The following is a 21,301-nucleotide window of genomic DNA, read 5'->3' as shown; positions in this document are numbered from 1 at the left end:
ACCCCTCTGGCTCAGAAAAAAATTCACTTGTGACATCATTCCTAAACTGTTGTCTTAACTTCAACCCAAATGTTTCCTGCTGATAGCAATGCCACTTCCTTCATTTTGCATATATTCAGAATCAGCACCTCATATGATGTCTGCAGCTTGGCCAGTGCTTGTCATTCTGTGAAGACAGTGAGCTGACATGGAACTCATTCTTCACAGTGATACTTTCTGCAGGATCAGCTCTCTTTTTGCTGCCTGTACTGCTGTCACCCAGGATTAAAAGCTGTAGGTACCCCAGGGCTGCAGCGTGGGCTTTCAGTGACTTGGATGAGAACTGCACAGATGCATCAGAACAGCATGGGCAGTGACTTCTGGGAAGATCATGAAAAACTAAAGTCTGGCTAATGGACCCCAGTTCCTCTCCCTTCCCTTTTGGCAGTCGTTCATGATAACACAGAGTGAGTACAAAGCCTGGTGCCAAGACAAAACGCTAGTGATTTGTGCTGTAAGTGTTCCTAAAGGCAAGAGGGATCTTTAAGGGCTTCCCTGGACTGATTCCTGTTTGAACTAAAGCCAGAGCTTAAGCCAGACTTTGCAGAACTGCAGCTTCTTGCCCCATGGCCATGGCACTGGGGAACTGTGGTCTCAGCCCAGCTTTGTCACAGGCTCTGGGCTGAGCTGGGCACATGAGGACGCTGCCAGAGGGTGTGTGGGGTGTTTGGCCAGCTCAGCCCTGAGCAGGGGCAGTGCTTTCCTAGGTGGAAAGACAACCTGGTGTGGAGTTGAATCTTGCTAAGCATCTGGACCCTCTTGGGACCAGCATGGCTTATGTTTGTGATGCTGAGTAAAACTGACGTGACAAATTCACCATCACAAACAGCACACAGAGAGTCTTCCCACTTTGGCAAGGGGGTCAGTGGGATCCAGTGAAAAACAGAGACTGAAGGAGTGGGTGTTTGAGCCTTGTGATGAGCTGAGATGATGTACCTGACATCCTGCTCAGCCCAGGCGCTTCTCCTATTTTGGATAAGACCCCTTTGCTCCTGTGAACTGGTTATGTGGGGGTGCTGGACTACGTTTCCTGTCCCATCTGCTTTGGTTCTGATGAGCATTAAGTTTTGAAGCTGCTCTGTGCTCTTTCTTGTTGATGGCATCCTTCAAATCTGTTCCATCTCCAGGGAATGTGAAGTTTTGGGGGAGGGGGCGAGGCTTGTTGGTGGTTGTGTTTGCGTTGGTTTTGTCTTTTTAACTTAAACCTTATATGTCTATCTGAAATAAAAATGTTTGAAATATACCCCTTCAGAATTAAAATGACATTGCATAATTCCTATATTAAGATTTAAACCCGTCATAATGTCTCAAGTTCACATAAACCAAATATTTAAACCTAAGACCACTTCCTATTAACATGTAAAGAAAGCTACAACCCAGGGAATTCTCTGGCTAAACACATGAATTATCCTTACTTGTGAACCACTTTAGTTCATAAAAGCAGCAGCTATCATCAATACCTTCTTAGGTAAAGGTGAGGTGAGGTCTTTCCTAATCTTTGGTTCATATTATGATTAGCCACAATTGGCTCAAGTCACTAATTATGCAGATAATTTTCTTCATGTGATGACTTTTTTAAATGCAAGCTCAATGGTTGCTTTTGTAGCCAGTGCACCTATTAAAATACTCTTTTTCTGCATTGTAAATTGAATTCCAGCTTTGATTCAAAAGCTGTTTAACATAAGTTGGAGGTAAAATTAATTATCTAAACAATAAGAAATGTAAGAAATAGGGAAAATGTAGTTGCTAACATGGTGTGCTATTAGCATAAAAATATTTGAAGTTTCTGTAGTGCCACAAGCTGTGGTAACTGTTACCAGGCAATCAGAATTAGTTTTTTTTGGGGGGGGGAAAGATTAACAGGTAACTAGGATTAGACAATAGGGTGAAAAAAAGTTACTTAAATGGAAATATTTTGGTTGCAGTCAGTGGCTCCTAGGTCAAACTCCTATTTAGATCATCCTTCTTGTTTGCATTGTGTTTCCTCTAATATTTTCTGCTCTTTGAATACCTAAGTTATTTTTCACATGCATTGTTTTGGAGATGAAGCAGGGACCTGACATTGCTGTCGCCCTTCCTGGCTCCAGAGCAGCAGGATCCCTTCCCTCTGCCCACCCCAGTCCCAGGGCTGGGCTGCTGTGTGGTTCATGAGCTGAGTATCTGCTCTGGGAGAAGGGAGAAGACATCCCCTGCACTGCACCAATGCAAACACCTTTGCATTCGGCTCTATTTTCAAGGGACAATTTTTTCTCTGTTACAGACAAGGATCAAGGCTAAGGACACTTAGGCCACTTCTCTGTTGGCCTCAGGGTACAAAAGCGTCAGGGCAGAAAGCAGCTCCTGGCTTTGTAAAACGCGGGCAGTCCAGCCGAACGTCAGTGACGAGGAAGGGACGGCGTCCTCTGCACTGAGGCATCACAGGAGAGGAAGTTTGTCTTCTGTTATTTAAGAAATCCACTCCCTTTCTTATGCAAAGCATATAGGAACAGTAACAGGAAGCATCATTAACCTTCCTCTCATTTGGGGAGGAACTGCTTGACTGCACTAAAATTATTATGAGTGATATACTGGATGTAGAACAGGAATGCTAATTGGAAATTGAGTCAGAAGAGAGGTGTCTGAGGGACAGAGCAAAAGGTGATGCTGGCATATGTCTCATTCTCTGTGCAAAGGACTGCAGGAAAAAGGAGCGTGACAGAGGGCAAAGCTGAAGCCATGAAGAATTGCTGTGTGTTTAATGTGTTTGCTGCACCCTACCTTGCTGGCAAAGACCCTGCTCCTACAAAGCCAGTGCCAAACTTCCATGAAATGAAAATTCTAGTGTGGTGGAGAATATCATTGCTGGCTTTTTCTGGCTGTAAAAATCGTGCACTCTTTGCTTTGCTCTATTTCTTTTTCTTTCCTAAGAGTGTTCTAGAACACCTAAATATCCAATATTGTCTATGCTGACTCTTTAGAGGGGAAAGAGCAACATGCTCATGCCTTGGGGCTTTGGGTGTCACCTGCTGAATGGTAGAACAGATTGAAGTTAGATGGATGGCAGTTTTGAAAATCCTCTCTTGGTCTGTGCTACTCTGAGTTGTTTGGTGTCCACTGGAGAAGATGCAGTTTCATGTCAAAACTGTGTTCTTTCTCATCAAAAGATCAAAATGAGAATTAATCTTCTGCCCTCTTGTGATTGTGTCTCTGTGTGTTGCTCTTTTGTGGGGTGTTGACTTGGGGTTTTGTGGTGGGCTGTTTATTTCTACATCAGCAAGTAGCTGTTGGTTATGAGTTAGATTTTAAATCAGGCCTCCAGAGATATACAGTTATCTTCTTACTATCTTCTTACATGCCATGAAGCCATTCAAAGGAAAACTGTAAGCCATTCTCTGCAAAATACCAAGTTTCTTTTGCTTTAGTCAGTAACATTCAGAATTAATGAAACTGGGTTTAAATATTAGTTTTCTTCTTTTTTTTTGGTGTTTTCTTTTGTTGGTTTTTTTTGTTTGTTTGTTTCTATTTGCTGGTTCCCAGTTCCATCCCATTTAAGCAGTTCCAAGGTAAGGGGCAAACACAGCCTATGTCCCCACCTCTACTTTGTCCCTCAAACCAAAGAAAAATGTGTCCAATACAGTTTCTGTGTTGTGATAAAAATGCAACTACAGTCTATGCTTGCCTAATTTCAGAGATTAGAACAAACAGAAGAGATGTTTTTACCCTTTTGTGGACTATGAGAGAAAAAATCTTGCAGCTGACTGTGAGGTTTATAACCTGTGCAGGTCCCGTATGCTCTGGGATGTGTGGGATACCCTTTGGTGTTCTTGGATTTATTTAGTCCAAGGGGAACCCATGGATGGGATTCATGCTTTGTGTCCCTCATACGAGGAATAAGTCTTTGTCTTAAATAGGATTGTAACTCTCTTGTGTGAAAAGAATAGCGTGAAGTCAGCACAGGTGACTTTTCTTCCTAAAGCCATATAAATCTCCATGAGGCTCCTTTGTCACACCCGGTGGCCTCAGGGAGGGAGTCCTGAAGAAACTGACCTTCAAACAGAAATAAAAATGAGATGAAAAAGTTGAGTAAAACACTCTTCTGTGCTTTAGTCAGAGCAGTTCAAAACTGAGTTAAGTTTTCAAAATTTGGTATTTTTTTTATTTTTTGAAAGATAATTCTGAGTAGTTGTGTGGCAGCATTGACTATAGTGCTAAACTCAGCCTGCAATACACTGAAAAATATATTAATAATGGTACAGAATTGTAAATGCCCTAACATTATTCTTCTACTGCACTGGCTTGAAACACACTTATCAAGGCAGCAGCAACTTAATTCTTAATTAAAATCACTAAGCAAGTGCAGATTATATTTAATTTAAATATGTGTTGACTTTGTTTAAGCTTTCAAAATAGATTAGACTTTGAACAGCAAAACTGCTAATATCGGAATGATAATTTTACTTCCGAGCCCAATCAAGAAGCTTATCAGGAATAGAGCTAAGAAGTTGCTGTGTTTGAGGCAATACTTTATTAAAGTATGTACAGAGGGCCTTTAAAAATGAGTGCTCTCCAGTAAAGAAAAGTTTTGTTGCATCTGATAGTATTTTAAAATCTTGCATTGTCTCTGTTATTTGGGAGTTGCAGTTCTTCCCATGGCCCTAAGTACAACTACAAAAAATATACAATGAACCAAAGACAGACAAAAACATACCAACCTGCTAATCCACTTGCTTTTCAAGGCTAAGCATGTTAAATTAAAGCCCATGATGATCCCAGTTGATTTAACTGGTCAACACATATAAAGTTGAGCATGTATGTAGATGTTTTCTGAGTAGAAATATAAACCTCACACAAAGAAAATTTTCACAGTTTTAAGGGCATTCCTCTCTGTAAAGAAGTTATTTGCATTAAAATATTCCCCACAGGAGTATTAGGTAACCCAGAACATCCTTTGGCACAGCATTTTCTCCAATATGGCTCAGCCACAGTACCACACCACCAAGGCTTTTTCAAGGACCAGCTCAAACTCTTGGCTTCTCATTCCTGTTCTCCTCTAAGTCACTTTTATTCCCTGCTATACCCTTTCATTTTGAGAAACAGTTTCTCTACTGCATTTATCTGTCACATGCCTAAAGGCTGTCAGATCCTGAAAGGTTTAGGATGATTTAATGTAACTTGTAGGTTTAATTTTGCAAAAATGCTCATGTTGCCCAAATAACACAATATCTACGAAATCTTTCAGGACTGAATTTGAACATTCTGGAAGTCTGTTGGCAGTGCCTCACATTTTTCATTGTGGCAAAAAGTGCTCCTGAGATTGACAGGCTCTTTGTGCATTTCATGTTTCAACTATCCTTACAGTCTTCCCTTGGTTTTTACTCTGTATTGTGAAGTCTGTAAGAGCTGAAAGATCGTTTCTGCTTTTTTCTTTATAATGCTATGAAACATTATGTGAATTATTTTAGATTGTGTTTCCTGTCTAATTGTACATTGCTGTTTAGGTTGGAATAGAGCATGTGTTTAATTTTTCCTTGCCCTCATTACATTTCATTCCCTGCTTCACGCATCGCCTGTCCTGTTAGTCCATAAATCTGATCTATTCTAATCACTGTAAATTCTCTCTTTCTCCTAGCTGTGTGTCACCAGCAACACTAGTCACTTTGGAAATTGCTTTCCTGAGAGGTCATTTTATAAAAGATAAAGGAGGAGGCATTGTGCAGTGCTGGTGGGGCTTCTCACTCGTCTAAGCCTCAGAGCAGCTGCTGCAGTCCATCCTCTGTTCATAGGCTCATCTCAGCCGCTGTCACAAGCTGAGAGAGTCACCAAGGGGAGTGCCTTGGGCCTCAGACTGTAGCATGGCAAAGTCTTCACTGGGGTTTGTCATCTGTATGCAGTATAAATTACATCATATTGAGTGGCCTGGTAAAGGAGAGTTACCAGTTCAGAGTCACTTCTTTCGTAAAAACGACTTTTTAAAGACAGAGGTTTTGTGGTACTTAAAACCAGACTGTTGCAGAGCCAAGAACCTGCATTGGATGGTCCATCACAGGATCCCCTTATTCAAGAATACATTGTGCAACTCTTCTGTGCCTCCTGCTTGGCTTCCTCTTCCCTTTGAAGAGCACTGATGGGTTGATATTTGGTATATTGATGTGATAGTAGGTCTGTGGGTTAGCTGAGATCGGTTACATCAGTAATTTTCCCATTTTCCATGCTTGTAGATGTCAGTGCCTCCCCTATGCTCTCGTTTCTGTGCTGGTCCTGCTTTGGGGCTTGTTTTGTGGGGCAGACACTGTGCTGCAGCCAGCACACATCTGCTCATGGCCTTCCTTGTGCCGCTGCTGCTTTTCCTGCTCCTTCCCCCTCTCATTTAGCACTTCTGTGCTGTGCTAGGTATCACAGGAGACTCCTGGGAAGAGATTTTGACCTTTCTTGGACTCCTGCACAGCCTCTGCATGGAGGCTTCCCTGGTGCTGCTCTGGGGTCTGTGTGAGTGCATAGGGGTAACTGGGGAGTTTTGCCATTTTATTTTCTCGGGCTGTGCAGTAGAGATGTTTTGGAGCACGAGTTGTTCAGTTCCTCAAAGTGTCAGGCTTTTCCCTGCCTGACACTGCTCCCATGCTGGATTACTCCCCTTGCCAGTGATGCTGTGTTCCATGATATGGGTAGTGGCTCGTGGCTACATATCCACTCTTGCAGAAGGATGCCATCCATTGCCTTGGATAAATGAGTTTAAGATTCATGAATGAAAAGGACATGAGGAAATTTAAATACTAGTATTTATTTTTCCTGAATCCCTCCACCTCGTTTTTTATTTCCTTCTGATATTTCACATAATCAGGGAGAATTAAGTGAGAATGGGAGCATGCCAATTTTTGGTGTGATTACAGAAGGGCAGTTTCCACAGCCATGTGACACTACTACAGCAAAATTCAATTAGGATGTTTCATAGAGGCTTTAAGTGATTAATGTATTTATTTGATTTTTGTATGCTTTAGTAGCTTTTTAATGACCTTTTGAATGCTTCTGGTTTTTGATTGACTCATATTACTTGCTTTTGTAGCCCGGGGTGCTGCCACATCATGTGTCATGCTATACTGGCTTTTTTCAGTCCACTGGTGACTGCTGAAGATATAAATTCTCCCTGTTGCACAGAAATATGCCAATGTATTCCCTTCTGCTAATTTTTCAGATGTGCTACTTTAATTAACAAAGCTAACAAACAATGCTTAGGGATCTGATTGCTGAAAAGCTCTGGTAGCAGATTAAACCTTCCTGTGCAGAGCTGGTTTATTGTGTTTGCAGAGGAGCCATTCAAACCAGTGCAAGTTTGCATCAGTGGAACCCAGAGAAGAAATTCAGTGATAAACCAGACTAAATAAACAAGTGAAGTAGAGTGGAGGAGAATGGTATGAGCTCTTGCTGGTGTTTGTGTGATGAAAGCTGCTTGCATTTGAAGATGTTAATTATGGGCAGTTTTTCCTTGGTTTTGTGAGGTTTGAATTACTCAGAACTATGTTTAATGATAAAATACTAAAACCAGAACAAATTCTGAGTTAGCCACAGCTGACCAAGCTGTCCAATTAATAGAATTTTGTCTAATGGACTAATTGAATTCGGATGTTTCAAACGTACTCTAGAAAAGCCACAGACATTTAAATTTCAAAGATAAATGTATTTCATTCAACTCTCTCTCTCCATCTCTCTTTCCCAAAGGTCTCCCTGGCATGTTTGAGTCTCCTCCCCAGTGAGCAGTTCAGCCCAGTGCCATCCACAGGTTCAGAGTGCTTTGAGAAGAGCCCCCTGAATTCCTGCTAGGAGGGCCCTGAGTCACAGGCACAGCAAACCTGCCCAGCTCATCACCGTACACAGGCCTCAGATCTCCTTTGGAGCAGCTACCAGAGGGGCTGAACTTCCCTGTTTCCTGCTGTGCTGTCCAGATCCTGTTCCATGTCAGCAAAGGCTGGTGGAAACCTGCATCTCAGTGGTTCCACGTGAGCGTGAGATCCTCTCCCTGCTCACCCACGACCTCTCCCTGCTCCAGCCCCTGCCAGCAGAGCTGCATCACCACCCACCAGATGTGCAAGTGGCTGCAAAGAGCTTCCCTCCCTGAGCACAGGTGCTCTCTTTCAAGAAAAAAGTAAGTGTTGCTCAGTAAGTGCTGGGCAAATGTATTGCTGCATGTTCAGATAAAGAAACTGCTGCTCCCTGGGGGTGGGCAAGGGGGCCAGGGCACTCCAGGAGCCTGGCAGTGACTGGGTTGGGAAAGTGCCAGTTCCAGCCCACTGCTCTTAATCTGCCTGGCAAGGCAGCTCTCCCAGATGAGGTCAGATGTGGTGAAGCCAAAATTCTCTTTAGGAAGCTTTACTTGGTTTAAAATGCTTTGTTGTCAAATACTGCTTCTGACTTCTAACTTTTAACTAGCCTCACTTCACCTCTGTCTTTATTTTAAATTCAGTGGTGCTTTATACAAAGTGTTCTCATCAGCCAAGCCTCTGCTGGGTTTGTACACAAAGTAGTTTAGTGTTCATCTGTCTCATTTCTTTACTGTCCAAGATGAATCTCAGGGGACTGAAGCTCTGAACCAAGTGGCTTCAGGCTATTCATCTGGAAAACAGAGCCACTTAGACCTTTGTAAAGAAAATAATTTAGTAATCAGTGCAAGAGACCAATCTCTAAGCCAACCCATTTGGAAAAATTGCCAGTGTAGTAACTATAGACATTTTATGACAATACTGATTAGATCCTTCCATTATTGCCAGAAGTTCTTCTTCCCTGCAGCTTCAAGACTGAGTTGGTTTTGCACCAGCTTCTATGGTCCTGTGCATTAGGAATGCTTTGTAATTTGAGATTGATGCTGCAGAGCTGGGTGTTGAGCTGCTGACCAATGCAGATGAAACCATTGGGAAGTGAGGAAGTTACTGCTGCCTTTCCAGCTCTGGAGCAGGGAAGGACCCTGGTCTCTGCTCTCTTGTACAAAGGGGAAGAAGGGGCCAGTTAAGGGGTGTTTGCCTGCACCCCCTGCCTGCCAGCCCACAAAATCCACAGCACACCCCAGGCTCAGGTGTCTCTGGGAACACACCAGTGCCAGTGGGATGGCACTGGTCTCCCAGCCTGCCCTCTGGGTGTGCCAGTTCAGGGCATTCTCCCCCAAGCACAGAAGGTTCTCACTCTCTTGTGCACTATCAGTAGATCAGTGCCCCTGTGCATTCTGCTAATCAGATATGCATAGCAACTCTTACAACTTTTATCTAATCTCATACTTCAGGCCCTTACCTTAGAGTTTTATCCCATTCTCTTTGCAAATGAGAAGGTACTTGTGGTGCTGAACATGTTTAACAGTGTTGTTTCTGTACCTTCCACCCAGCAAGGTCCCACAGTGCTGGATATTGGCCAAACACAAAAGATACTGCTGTCCATTTTGAAAATCTTTCTGGCAAGCACAAAGTTTGGGTGAAATACAGCATAAAATAAAGTGAAGGGGAGACTGGTCTGTAGCTATAATGTTAATGCAAGGTTTTGGCTGTGTGCTTTTTAGCTTTGCTTTTGTTTTGATTGCCCATGCTTTATAATATTTTGAAAGCCTAAGGATTAGGGTAAAGGATGGAGTTCCTGTACCTGTGCTAGTGAGATACTCACTGCTCCCTCTCAACAGTTACATGCCATTTAGGGAAAATTTCTGCAGAGGTTTGCTATCCTGATGTTTTCTCTGTGGGCTGCTACATGGAAAAAACGTGGGGCAAAACTTCCCACAAAGTGGGAGCAGGGGGACAGGTAGCATGGCTCTCCCATTTCAAACTCAGGGGATCTCCAGGCACCACTTCCCCCAGCAGTTCACAGCAAGGCAGTCCAGACTCAGCACTCAGATCAAATCTACTGTTGTGCCATCTTAGCTCCACACGGTAAAGGTTACTGCCCAGTTCAATTAAATACATGGAAAAATAAAAGAAGGAGCAGAAGTGATGTGCCTTGAGGCACAGAAGGCACAGAGGCCTTTATGGTGCCTTTCACAGGCTCAATTACATTGCTGGCAACTATTTTCAGCATTGTTTTTGAGCAATGTTAGTGAGGAGGGAGCAGAAAGAAAATAATTCTGAATTGATGTGCCCTAAAGGCTCATCTAGAAGATTTTCACTAGCTTCATAAAAGCTCTGTACACTTAATCTAAAAAGATATAGGAAAGTGTTTTATCTCCTTTGCATGGCCTTGTCTTCCAGCCTCTTGATTTTTATTGTGCTATCATTGTCCCTTAAAATTCAGAGAAGTGTTTTGAAGCTTACACACTATAAAATTGGTAGTTATGGATCTTGAAGGATGTTTTGGGCAGCACTTCAGCAGAAAGACAAGGTCTGTACACAAGGTCAGGACCCCAGGGATGTCTCACTGGTGACTGGAGACTCGTGAAGTCTCAGTCTGCTGCAGCACATCCTCCTCTAATGGGTGGGAATGATTTGTTGGGATTTGACCAAAAATTAATGATAAAATAACTTTCTGGTGGGAAAACAGAAAAGCTTTAGCATCACCAACCCATTACTGCTTGTGGATTTTAACAGTGAAGAATTGTACTTTTGGAGAGAATAACTATTTCCATGAAAAATCCGTGGTTGCTGTCCAGCAGTAAAAACACTGTGAAGAACCACACAAGTTGTTTGTGGGGGAAACATTTCTCAGTGGCAGCTGCAGGAGGATTGCTTTGTGCTTTTCTCAGGAGAGAAAACACCCGTGTGCTCCACATGGTCATCGACAGGATTCACCACCTACCCTGCTCATCACCTGGTGGGTGGAGGTGGGGATGTCCTGCTGTCAGTGTTCAGAGACCAAGAGGAGGGGAAGCCAACTCCAGCTGGATTTTATACAGAGCTATTTGTTTCCAAAAGTGCCAGCAGATTTAAATTACTGCTGCGGTTGTCAACAAGTTCCCCCTGCATATTCTGTAATGATTAAGGTCCTTGGAGGTTTTGGATTGCTTATGTTTCTCAGTGTAGCTGCAGATTGTGAACATAAGGGTTGCATCAAGTAATTTAAATAATTAATTGAACGGCAGAGGTTCCTTTCCTTCTGTGCACTTTGGGTAGGAACATTCCTGCTGATTCCACATTTGAATCGCAGAATATTCTGAGTTGGAAGGGACCCACAAGGATCATCGAGTCCAGCCCTTAAGTGAATGGCCATACAGGGATTGAACCTTGATGTTGGTGTTTATTAGCACCAGGCTCTGGCCAAGTGAGCTGTGCCTCTGTCCTCTTGCTACTGAAAAGGATAACCTGCTCAGGTAGCTAAATGTTAGCTCAAAACTTGCCAGCCTTTGCACTTGACACACAGTTGCTCTCAGAAGCAGCTGGTGCCTTGCTGCTACCAGTGCCAGAGTGTTTTGTTTGATGACTTAATCAACATGTTATCCTATTAGGAACCATTTGTGGATACGAATACAGATGCAGGATGATAATTCTTGTAATTTAAAATAAAAAGTTTATTTCCTCAAATTCAAAACATGCCCATGATGCAACAGCCCATGTCCTATTCCCCATTTGCTCTGAAGTCAAGCCTAGGCAGGTTGTGCACCTTGTCTGAGCAATGCAGGGCAGTGATTTTGCTCTTATTTGATCGAGTAATTCAGAGCATCGAGAAGGTTCAGATTGATAATATGCCCAGAGTTTACCGAGCTTTATTTCCTAAAAGAGAGAGAAAAGGGTGAGTCCTTCTGCTCCATTACAAAGACTGTTGCTTTTTATGCTCAGCAGAGATGTGCTTGTTTATTTTTCCCCCCTCGAATTAACTGAAACTCTTTACTGCTGCATTGAATTAAAAGCTTCTTCTCCCTATATTTTTATAATATTGCAGAAAGCCATTATCTGGTACATTCCAGAAGAGACTTTTCATCCAGATTTACAATTTATCTCCTGCTGTTCTTGCTTCTAGCTGGTGTTAGACACTTCAACAGATCCAGTATATTCCGGTTTTTTGGGCAATATAAAAAGGTACATTTAACATTATTGACCTTTGATTTGGGAGTGGATGTGGGTTAGGTTACATCTTATATTTTCTTTCTAAAGGGATTGCAATTTTTCCTTTTTGCAAAAAAATCAGTTGCAGCAAAGTGAAGGTCAGCTTTTCATGTGTCGTGACCTTTTATTGCTTGGGCTTCCTTCTAACCTTGTTCTCTGTGGTCTTATGCGGCTGCAATTTCATTGTGCTCAGTGTGTGTGGGACCAAACCCAGGACTATTATACTTATTCTGAAGACCTTGAGAGCAGGCTTGCTTTGCATGTCTCAAGAGAGTTAACGGTTGATTTTGAATCCTGCAGGTACAGTTTAAGCATTAATTTAGCTGCTAGACTGCTGTAAAGCTTCAGCATTAATCAGGAGATAAGCAGTAATCCTGTCTTTCACAAACTTTTGTAAGTTTACAAAATTATAGAGCTTTCTCTTGCAAGGAAGTTTCTTGATCTTGTTAACAAGGAAAACAAGAAGCTTAAAGCTGACAAAAACACGGTGTTGTTGTTTGGATTTGGTGTGGTTTTTGTTGTTTTTTGTTTTTTGTTTTTTTTTTTTTTTAATTTCTAGGCTCTCATCATAGCATGCTTCCTCAGTTTGCAGGCAAGGACATGAAATATATCTCATCCACAACAGAAGATTTGCCCCAGCCACTGCTGGGGAGACTCAGTGTTCTCAGACAGTCACATTCCTTATCTCCTTTCTTTTCTCCCTAGCATCTTCCTGACTTGGAGTGCCCAATTGCATCTTAATTGGCTTCTTTCTTTTAACTGACCGTCTCTCCTTCTGAATGGCAGTCAGTGCTGACCTGCTTTCTCTGCTGGAGGTGCATATTATTGTAGCTCGTTTGAGACAAGCTGTTAAAAAAAAAAAGGAAAGAAATCCTAATTTATCTGGCTTGTGGGTAAGCTGAATCTTAAATCTTCAATTTGCTTCACAACTCCCTTTAATGAGCAGGAGGGGGCACCTACCTATTTTCTTAAGCTTAGCAACTCTAATGTATCCCATATGAACAGGGATGTAAGTGTTTTTTCTAACATCCACTTTTCCGTGCTGCTTTTAACACTTCATGGACAGGTAAATGAGTAATTTTAAGTGCAATTGTGTGATTGTCACCTGTGATCATGTAGCAGAGGTCACCTAAGGCTGTGTTTTAAGCTGAAGCTAGGGTATGCTCTCTGTACCTTGAGAGATGTTTCGTTCAGCTCATTGCTTAGCAGACCTTTCCAGAGGCTTTTCCTGGTTTATTCTTAGCTTCTCCTGACACCCACAAATGACTGCAGGAAGATGGGTTATCTGCATTGCATAACAGCTGTCAGCAAGGAGGGCTCCTTCCCTTCCTTGGGCCGATACCAGCAGCAGAACAGCTGACCCTCGCCCGCATTTTTTCCGAGGGATGACGCTGACTCACGGTGCTCTGGAAACTTGTGGGGGATTCTTCCGTAAAAGCAGCAATATATTAATGTCATCCAGGAAAAAAACCCCCAGCTTCTGCTCCTGTGAGTTATTTCTGTCCATTTGGCAATCTGCTCTCTTCCTCAGTTAAACATCACGTCTCCCTGGTGTTCCAGCAGATTCGTTGCTGCTCAGAACAGGTATGGAATAAAAACTTCGGTGTTAAAGATGCATGACCCCACAAAAGGACTTAGGTGCTTATGGAGATGGCTGCTGCAATCTATGCTTAAAAACACTGATTTTATAACTGGTACTTTGAGCAGCCTAGAGAGGCTGGGAGCGTATTCTGGCCTCTTCCTGGGTTTAGGAGACTCTTTGAGTGTCTTCAGGGCTCATGCCTTGCCATTCTACATGGTAGGAGGAGACATTAGGACATCCTACTTGATGCCAAAGCACCTGACAGCTTCAAGAGGAATGACATTAGAAAGCAGCCTGCTATAATAGGAAAGTAGTAAAGGCATTATTTTCAGACCTTGTAAAATGTCCTTAGGTTGGCATTGTGAAAATATGAGGTGATTATCCGCAGTGATTTTCACACAGTGATTTTGGCTTTGTACTGCCACTCAGCAGAGAAGTGCTAAGGGCCCAAGCCAGGTCAAGCATATTGTCACTGTGGCCTGGTCAGAGACCATCACAGACCAGAGATTTGGCTGAAATTGTGCAGATAAAATAGCAGTATTTATGTAACTATCCATCACCCACCACCGTTCTTTGGCTCACTCTCAGGCCAGTGAGGTTTTCTTATCAAAATCCTTGTTACTGCTGTTGTGTTTTAGTAGGAAGGTAGGACTCCTGAGCTAGGGACAGACAACTTCCTACAACATCTGCCATGAGAAGAACACCGGTACTGAAAGAGTGCTCAGTACTTGTGTTTAATATCCTGCTCAGTGCCCTTTTTAAGAGAGCTGAAAGTGCTAATGGACAGGGTAGTCTGTGAAAGGATATGTGCTTTTAATCAGCTTCCCAATAGTAAGATAATAAAAGCAATAATCCTTTCAGGATTCTGCTTCTGTGATCTCTATCTGTAGTTTCCAAGGTCACTAAAGGAGTAAGTAGAAGGGAAGATTAAGTATGATAAGCTTCCAAGGAGTGGAATTGTAGAGAAGTGAAAACATCCTGCCCACCAGATTGTTCTGCTTCCAACTCACAGTGAGGGAGTCAAACCACAAGGAGAACAGACTGAGTGGTTTCGCAGGGCACAGGTCACAACAAATTTCCAGTGTAGCATGAGCTTCATCTTGTGCTCCCAAGCACTATTTGATGCATTTAGACTGAGAATTGGGACTTTTTCTTCTTAACAAACTATTTATCTTGGAGGAGGGGAGGAAATTATTTTTATAGTTGATGGCTCTGATTTGGTTTGGCTTCAATGAGTTTTCTTAGTTTCTTTCAAACCACAACAAAAAACACCCCACTTACCCCCAAAAAACTATCACTCCCAAAAACTGTCATCTGCTGCAGGTAAAAAAAAAAACAACCTACCAACCACTTTTTTAAACCAAATTTTTAAAATAATAGGATGGATTCAGTAGCAAAAAGTTGTCATTTAAATACCCAAAGTTGTTTCTGTTCTCATCTGTGGTGAACTCTACCCCTCAGTAGCAGACATCCATTTTCCCTTGACTTCATTAGGCTCTGTAAACAAGAACCAAATCAGACTCCTTTCAGCGGTGCCCAGTGACAGGACAAAGGGCCATGGGCATGAACTGAAACACAGGAAATTCCATCAGAATAGAAGGGAAAAGTTGAGAGTGAGAGTGACAGAGCACTGGAACAGGCTGCCTGAGAGGTTGTGGAGTCTCCTTCTGAGAGATTCAAAACCTGCCTGGATGCACTCCTGTGCAACTTGCTCTGGGTGAACCCATCTGAGCAGGGTGGTTGGACTAGATGATCTCCAGAGGCTCCTCCCAACACTAGCCAGTCTGTGATTTTGTGACCAAGCAGCAAATTTCATTCTCCTGCACAGAAAATGCACTGTATTTTTGTCTAGGCTTTGATTGTCCTTTCTTTAATATTGGTATAAGTAGAACAGGCAAGTTTTGTCCTGGAATACTAATTAATTATTTACTGTAGATGTTTTGGTTAATGAAAAGATGTAGCAAGGTCCCAGCTGGTAGTATATTGATTTTGATTGCCAAAGCACAGGACTGCCATTACAGCAGAACTCTTGTCCACACCTGAGTTCTGTTCCTAGTCCAGTTCACGTGGAGCTCTGCAGGCAGTTCTGGCTCCGTTGGTGGAAGGACTCCCCGTGGTGGACAGGGTGTGCAGGAGGACAGCGTTGATCCACGGAGCTGTGTGTGTGCAGAGCTGATGGAGAAATGAAGAGCAGTGGTAATAGATTATGGGATTAAACAGTACTTTCACATGCCAGAAGAAATCTTGGGATCTAATTGGAACTTTTCACGTCAAATAGACTACAAAATTTAATCCTTTATGGTTCCAATCTGGGAACTTTTTATTTTGAGGTCCTGGCCATGCACATTTTCTCTCTAGAGCATTACTGTCTGTGTTAAAGCCCAGTTTTATTGCATGCTATGGCACAGTAATGATTTTTTTTTTGGTGTACCATGCTGAGAACATCCAAGCCAAATTGTTGACAGTCTTAATGTGTTTTGGAGCAAATGCATTTCCTGAGGTACAATGTGTTCCACCTCATCCTTCAATTAATATATCAGTTCTTCTGCCTCTGGCAGAGATGCTTAGGCTTATGTCTCTTGGTTGCTGCTTTTAATTTGAATTCAGTTATGGGCATTGAATAAACTGTCTCAGACATCCCAATTGCTTTAAATTCCCAATTGCTCTGATGGTCCATGAACCATCAGACTGTTTTCAGATATTCACACTGAATGCTGAAATTCAGGCATTTAGTTTAGACTGTGCCAGGCAGCTGTAGGGTATTCTACAGGGCAGCAAGGGTATTCAAATTACATTGTAGTTGAATAAGATGCGTTGAGTTCCTCTGCTCAATTAACTGCTGAGCATTTAGCTGCTCTTAAAAGGAAGGGTCCTGTTCAGGTTTCCCCACCCTGCCTTCACTCATGGCTCCATGGTTCCAGCACCAGTTTTTGCCTTCACTGAATCCATTAGTGACTATTTCAACTCATTAATTAGCTGAGATATTTCCCAGATGAGAAAAAGAATAAAATAAAGGCAGAAAAAAACCTGGGCTAGTGAGCTGATACAGCTCATTCCAAAGTGCTGAATTTCAGGCATGAAGAATAGCCAGTCCAAAACATGCCCAGAGTCATGTTTTCTCTTAGGTGTCTGATGGAACAGCATCGAAGCATGAAAGTTCTGTGAAATACAGTCATGATTATCTTAATTTTATCATCTCACTTTATTTTCTGTCTTTCTGTTACTGCTTCTAGTCTGACAAGCAGAGTGCTTATCAAAGAGTTCTAGTTTGATAGAAGGGTGTGCTTTGCTCTCATGGCTGAGCTAAAAGCTTGAAAACCTCAAGTGCTTACAGTCCAGGCTTTCTGGATAAGAATCCAGGGTTGAACCCCGCTGGTCTATAGTGTCTGCTCTACTGCTTCTCCCAGGTTTTATTTCCAAGATAGCAGGTCTTGATTTATCTGCTTGTAAATGGAACATAAGTGCGTTTGTGTTGTACAGACACTGTGTGACTGAAAGGTTGTCTGAGAGCCTGAGATAATAGAGAGGCTGTGTAAGAACTTGTAATGAAGGAGTCCTGCTAAATTAGCTGTTAGGTTTCTGTAAAAGTTTTCCTGTGAAGGTATACCAATACATTGGTGTTATAAATATACTTCAAAATATAGTCAGGTGAACTGGCTCACCTAAAGAAAGAACATGTCTAAAATGTCATTCTGTATTCTCTGTATCTAACACAAGCTGATTTCTAAGAAGCAAAGCCAAAGGAAACCCAGGTGTGGTGTTCTCCATTTTGCTCTTTCTTTCCCATCTGTCTTGACAGCTTGCATGGCTCCTGCCACTGGCCAGGTATGGAAGTAGAAAGTTGGCTGTGTTAGTCACAGGACACCTTTAAACCTGGCTTAAAGCAAGACTTGCTGAGGATTTTGGGGGGAGGCTTCTTCACCATGTCCCTGCACCTGCTGTGCATTTCACCAGAGTTGCCCTGGCCCTGTTGGATAGGTCCTGAGGCTGGTGAGTATACATCAGTGTCATTAAGATGTGGAGCTGAGGTGATTAGTCATGCTGATTTACAGCAATGACTAATGGTTGGTGAACTTCTGGGTGCAATCTGAATTTTGGGGAAAGCTGTTTTCTCTGTGACACTTCCCTGGTTTTGCATATGATTGAAAGAGAGAGGCCTTTTATCTGTAGGTGAAGCAATTTTGGCTGCCCTCTGACAGCTTCTCACAAGGATGCTGGAACTTGAGACAAACATGAATCAATTGGCTTCTGAGAAAAATTCTGAGAACTGGCTCTCTGCCACTCTGCTTGGAAATGGGACAAAAGTAATGTCATTGCTCCATTCTCTTTCACTTTGCTGAATTTTTTCTAGCCAAAATCCTCAGGCTAGGAAAACAGTCCATGAAACCAAAAAGAACCTCAGCAATGTGTTTTTGTTGTCAATAATGACGGGATTTGGGGTGACTGAAAAACCCAAAGCACTTGGCTTTCCCTGGTGAACTGAAGCAGAGAAATATGGATTGAACAGTCAAGTGCTAATCTGTGAAGAGCAAGTGGTGTGATTTTGCCTCGGGAGGAAATGATGGTGGGGTGTGAGTGAGGCACAGCAGGGAACAGGGATGGAGACTCCGGAACCAACAGCGCGAGCGGCTCCTGCTCACACCGAGGAGCTTCACTCCCCATTATGGCACTGCCCCAGAACCTCCTCACCTGGGAAACCTGGGCAGGTGGGAAGGTGTTGCTTCAAAGGTGTGGTTTCAGGTTATTTAGTCTGCCTTTAGTCTGCATGTGTGAAAGAGAGGAAAAGGTAAGGGCAGGTGACAAATGTGGCAGGAGCCATTTGGGAAAACACTCCCCAGTGGTTTTAAGGCTGGGACCACACCTGTGGACAGACAAGGTTATGATTTGTCAGAGAGGAAGATAATTTACTTTCAGTGATACAAACACACTTTTAAAAAGTTCTCAGAATCTAATTAAGAAAGCTTGTACAATCAGCAGTGGAGCTGGTGGGACACCTGGTGCAGGGTCCCACCTTCTGGGCTCTAATGCCCAAGCTGCGACATTCCCATCTCCAGAGTTAACCTCTGGCAGTTGAAGGTCTGTGCATCTTTCAGCACCTTAAATTTTTTCTAATTTATTTACAGGATTAATATGCTCATATTTCATAGCATTTTTGAAGATACAAAACCAGGCTGGTTTCGGTGTTATCTCTGGAATTTAAAAATGCATTTCTGAGATTTTCCAGGGTCTTTTATACTCAATAAAGCATTTTTTTTTCCATTCTTGTTTAATTAATTTTGGATTAAAAGGATATCTCTACAATGAAGTATGTTCTTGACAGTTTAAAATCACTTATTAATAATATATTTGGGCCTTGAACAGAGATTAAATTTTATTATATTATTTACTTTTAGGCAGCTTAAAATTTTTAATTGTGAGAAAATTCTGCCTTGAGTAACTAAGTCTATGATTCTAAATGTAACTGATTTAGCTGATCTCATAAATAATTAGTGGAATTGGAAATCAGATAAATGCTGATCATTAGCATGTGGTTTCAGATTGTGAATGTAAGAAAATATGAATGGGAAGAGGATGCTGGAAGTGTATCTGTCAGTAATTAATAATTAGAGAGGGTAAAAGTAATTTATTCAAGATTTTAGATGGCCTTAGCTGACACTATTCAATTTTTTCCCCCAGTGAAACAGTGCTAAGGAAAGATTTCCATTGTTATAAAGTAAAAGTGGGTGTCATCAAAACTTCTCTGAGGACCATGAAAATATCAAATAAACTTAGATTAATCAGTAACTTGTATTGAATAAGAAAGAATAAATTTATCTTATTGATTATTCTCTGGATTTTTGTCTGGGATTTTGGGGATTGCATTGTAGAGCTGGTGAGAGCAAGATGAGGCAAATGAATTGAAACACAGCAAAAATGGAAGGAAAGTTTGTCCCACCCACGTCAGAGAAGAAACCTCAAACCAGCATTAATTTCTCTTAGTTTGGTATCTCAAGTACAGCACACACTGTGGTTGTGTAGCTGCTGGATATGAGCTGTTGTTAGATGCTGCTACGCTTCACCTGCAGGGTTTTCTTCAGCTTGTTTGAGGGCAGCTGGTTGTCTGTGAAGGGTTGGCTGTTGATGTGGCTTCTGATCCTCATTTCTAAACCTGAAAATGTATGAAGTACTTCCTTCATCTCACTCTTCTGTGCAGCAGAATTACCTTAAGGCTAAGCTCTCTCTCTGTCCTTAACTCATGAACCCTTTGTTATATTTTCTCTCTCCTGTCCAGCTGTGGAGGGGAGAGATAGAGAGGCTGTGGAGGGTGTCTGGCATCCAGCCAGGGCCAACCCACTACAGCTTGATCTGTGAAGTGCAGGAATGACAGGATCCATCACATTGTTGCCTGGCAGGGCAGAAAGGCCTGTGCTGCAGAAATATCTGTGAATGTTACATGAAACACCAGAAGAAATCCCATTGCTATAATGATTTTTAAAGTGTTGGATCTGTGAGAAACTCCCTGCAAACCAGCACCTCTGCTGTTTTTACAGTGCCTCTTTCCCACACATTGCTGTGCCTTAGACAGCAGAGAAGGATGTTGCTCTCATCTGTTTGGAAACTTCTCACCTGCTCCTGGCAGTGGGGCCCAGGTGTTTCACATGTGTCCTCCCCACCCTCTCTGGACTCCTAAAAGGTTTTACCTGCCCAGTGATTATTCTGTTCTCTGACCTGTGTTTTGGTGAGCAAGCAGAGCTTTTGTGCATATGGAAGAACTGAGCTTTAGGTGCCAAAACAACCTGAATGAATGCACTGCAGTGTCTGAGCCCAAGCTGGAGGTGAGGGATTGCAGGGTGTTGAGGTGACAACTCAGTAAGGCATCCTGAAAGTCCTTGGAAAAAGGTGTCAGAGCTACCATTGACTTAAGATCTGTGGGAAGCTGTTTTTAGCTCTTGCTCATAATGTTAGTATAAGCTACAGATGGCTGAATTTTTTGTCCTCTGCTTTGTATCTAGTATGCAATGAGTTATTTCCTCAGCCTGTAGTGAGCAGTGTGCTGTCACTGCAATGATTCATTTGTTCACTATTGTTCTCTACACAATTTGTCAACCCAAAACCAAATTTAAGAAAATGCCCAGTATGTTTACAGGGTGGGAAAAATACTCAATAATGAAACGAGCTCTGTAGATAATTAGAGATTGTGGTCAGGGCCATGGGTAATACATTATGGAAATGGCCAGTTCTGTAAATGTGTGGGTAAAATTCAGAAGTACTGAAAAGTAAATTAGCAAATAATAATGGTCTAACTGTTCAATTGGCCCCAAGGTAGCCCCTAAATCTCTGTGAGCAAATGTTTATGAGCAGAATTAGCCCATTTGGCTCTACAGTCTATGTGTACTTGCTTCCATTTGCAGTAAATATGCACAAACCCCTCTACATTACAGCATTATACGTGCAAATCCACACCCTGGGTCTGTAGGCTGTTTGGTGATGCATAGTGTACCTTGGTGTAGAGGCCAAACTTCAAACTATTTCTTGAAAAGGAGACCCAACAAGTGAACTACAAAGCAGTGCTCAAGTCCCATCTCTCTCCTTCCGATACCTACTTGCTTTTTCAGTACCCTTGTAGCAAAACTGGAAGTGTTTGGAGAAACCCAGAGCATGTTTCCTTCTTTAAGGCTTTTCTTTTTTTTAATTGGTCCTTTTAAGAGTAACTAAATAC

General features: G+C 42.3%; 1 protein-coding gene across 5 annotated transcripts in view; it reads left to right on the top strand.

Annotated features, from left to right (window-relative positions):
* HTR2C (5-hydroxytryptamine receptor 2C) overlaps positions 1 to 21,301 on the top strand; it is a 263,086-nt gene that overhangs the window by 182,851 nt on the left and 58,934 nt on the right. For all 5 annotated transcript variants that reach the window (XM_042039841.1, XM_042039845.1, XM_042039840.1 and 2 more), the window contains one exon: positions 7,732 to 8,155. The gene's annotated coding sequence lies outside the window, so the exon portion shown is untranslated. The remainder of the gene's footprint in view (positions 1 to 7,731; positions 8,156 to 21,301) is intronic.

The sequence above is a fragment of the Corvus kubaryi genome, unplaced genomic scaffold (assembly GCF_017639235.1).
Source record: "Corvus kubaryi isolate FWS band 111438036 unplaced genomic scaffold, C.kubaryi_AGA036_p1.0 37395, whole genome shotgun sequence".
Taxonomy (NCBI): Eukaryota; Metazoa; Chordata; class Aves; order Passeriformes; family Corvidae; genus Corvus; species Corvus kubaryi.
This window is presented reverse-complemented; position numbering and strand designations above follow the sequence as displayed.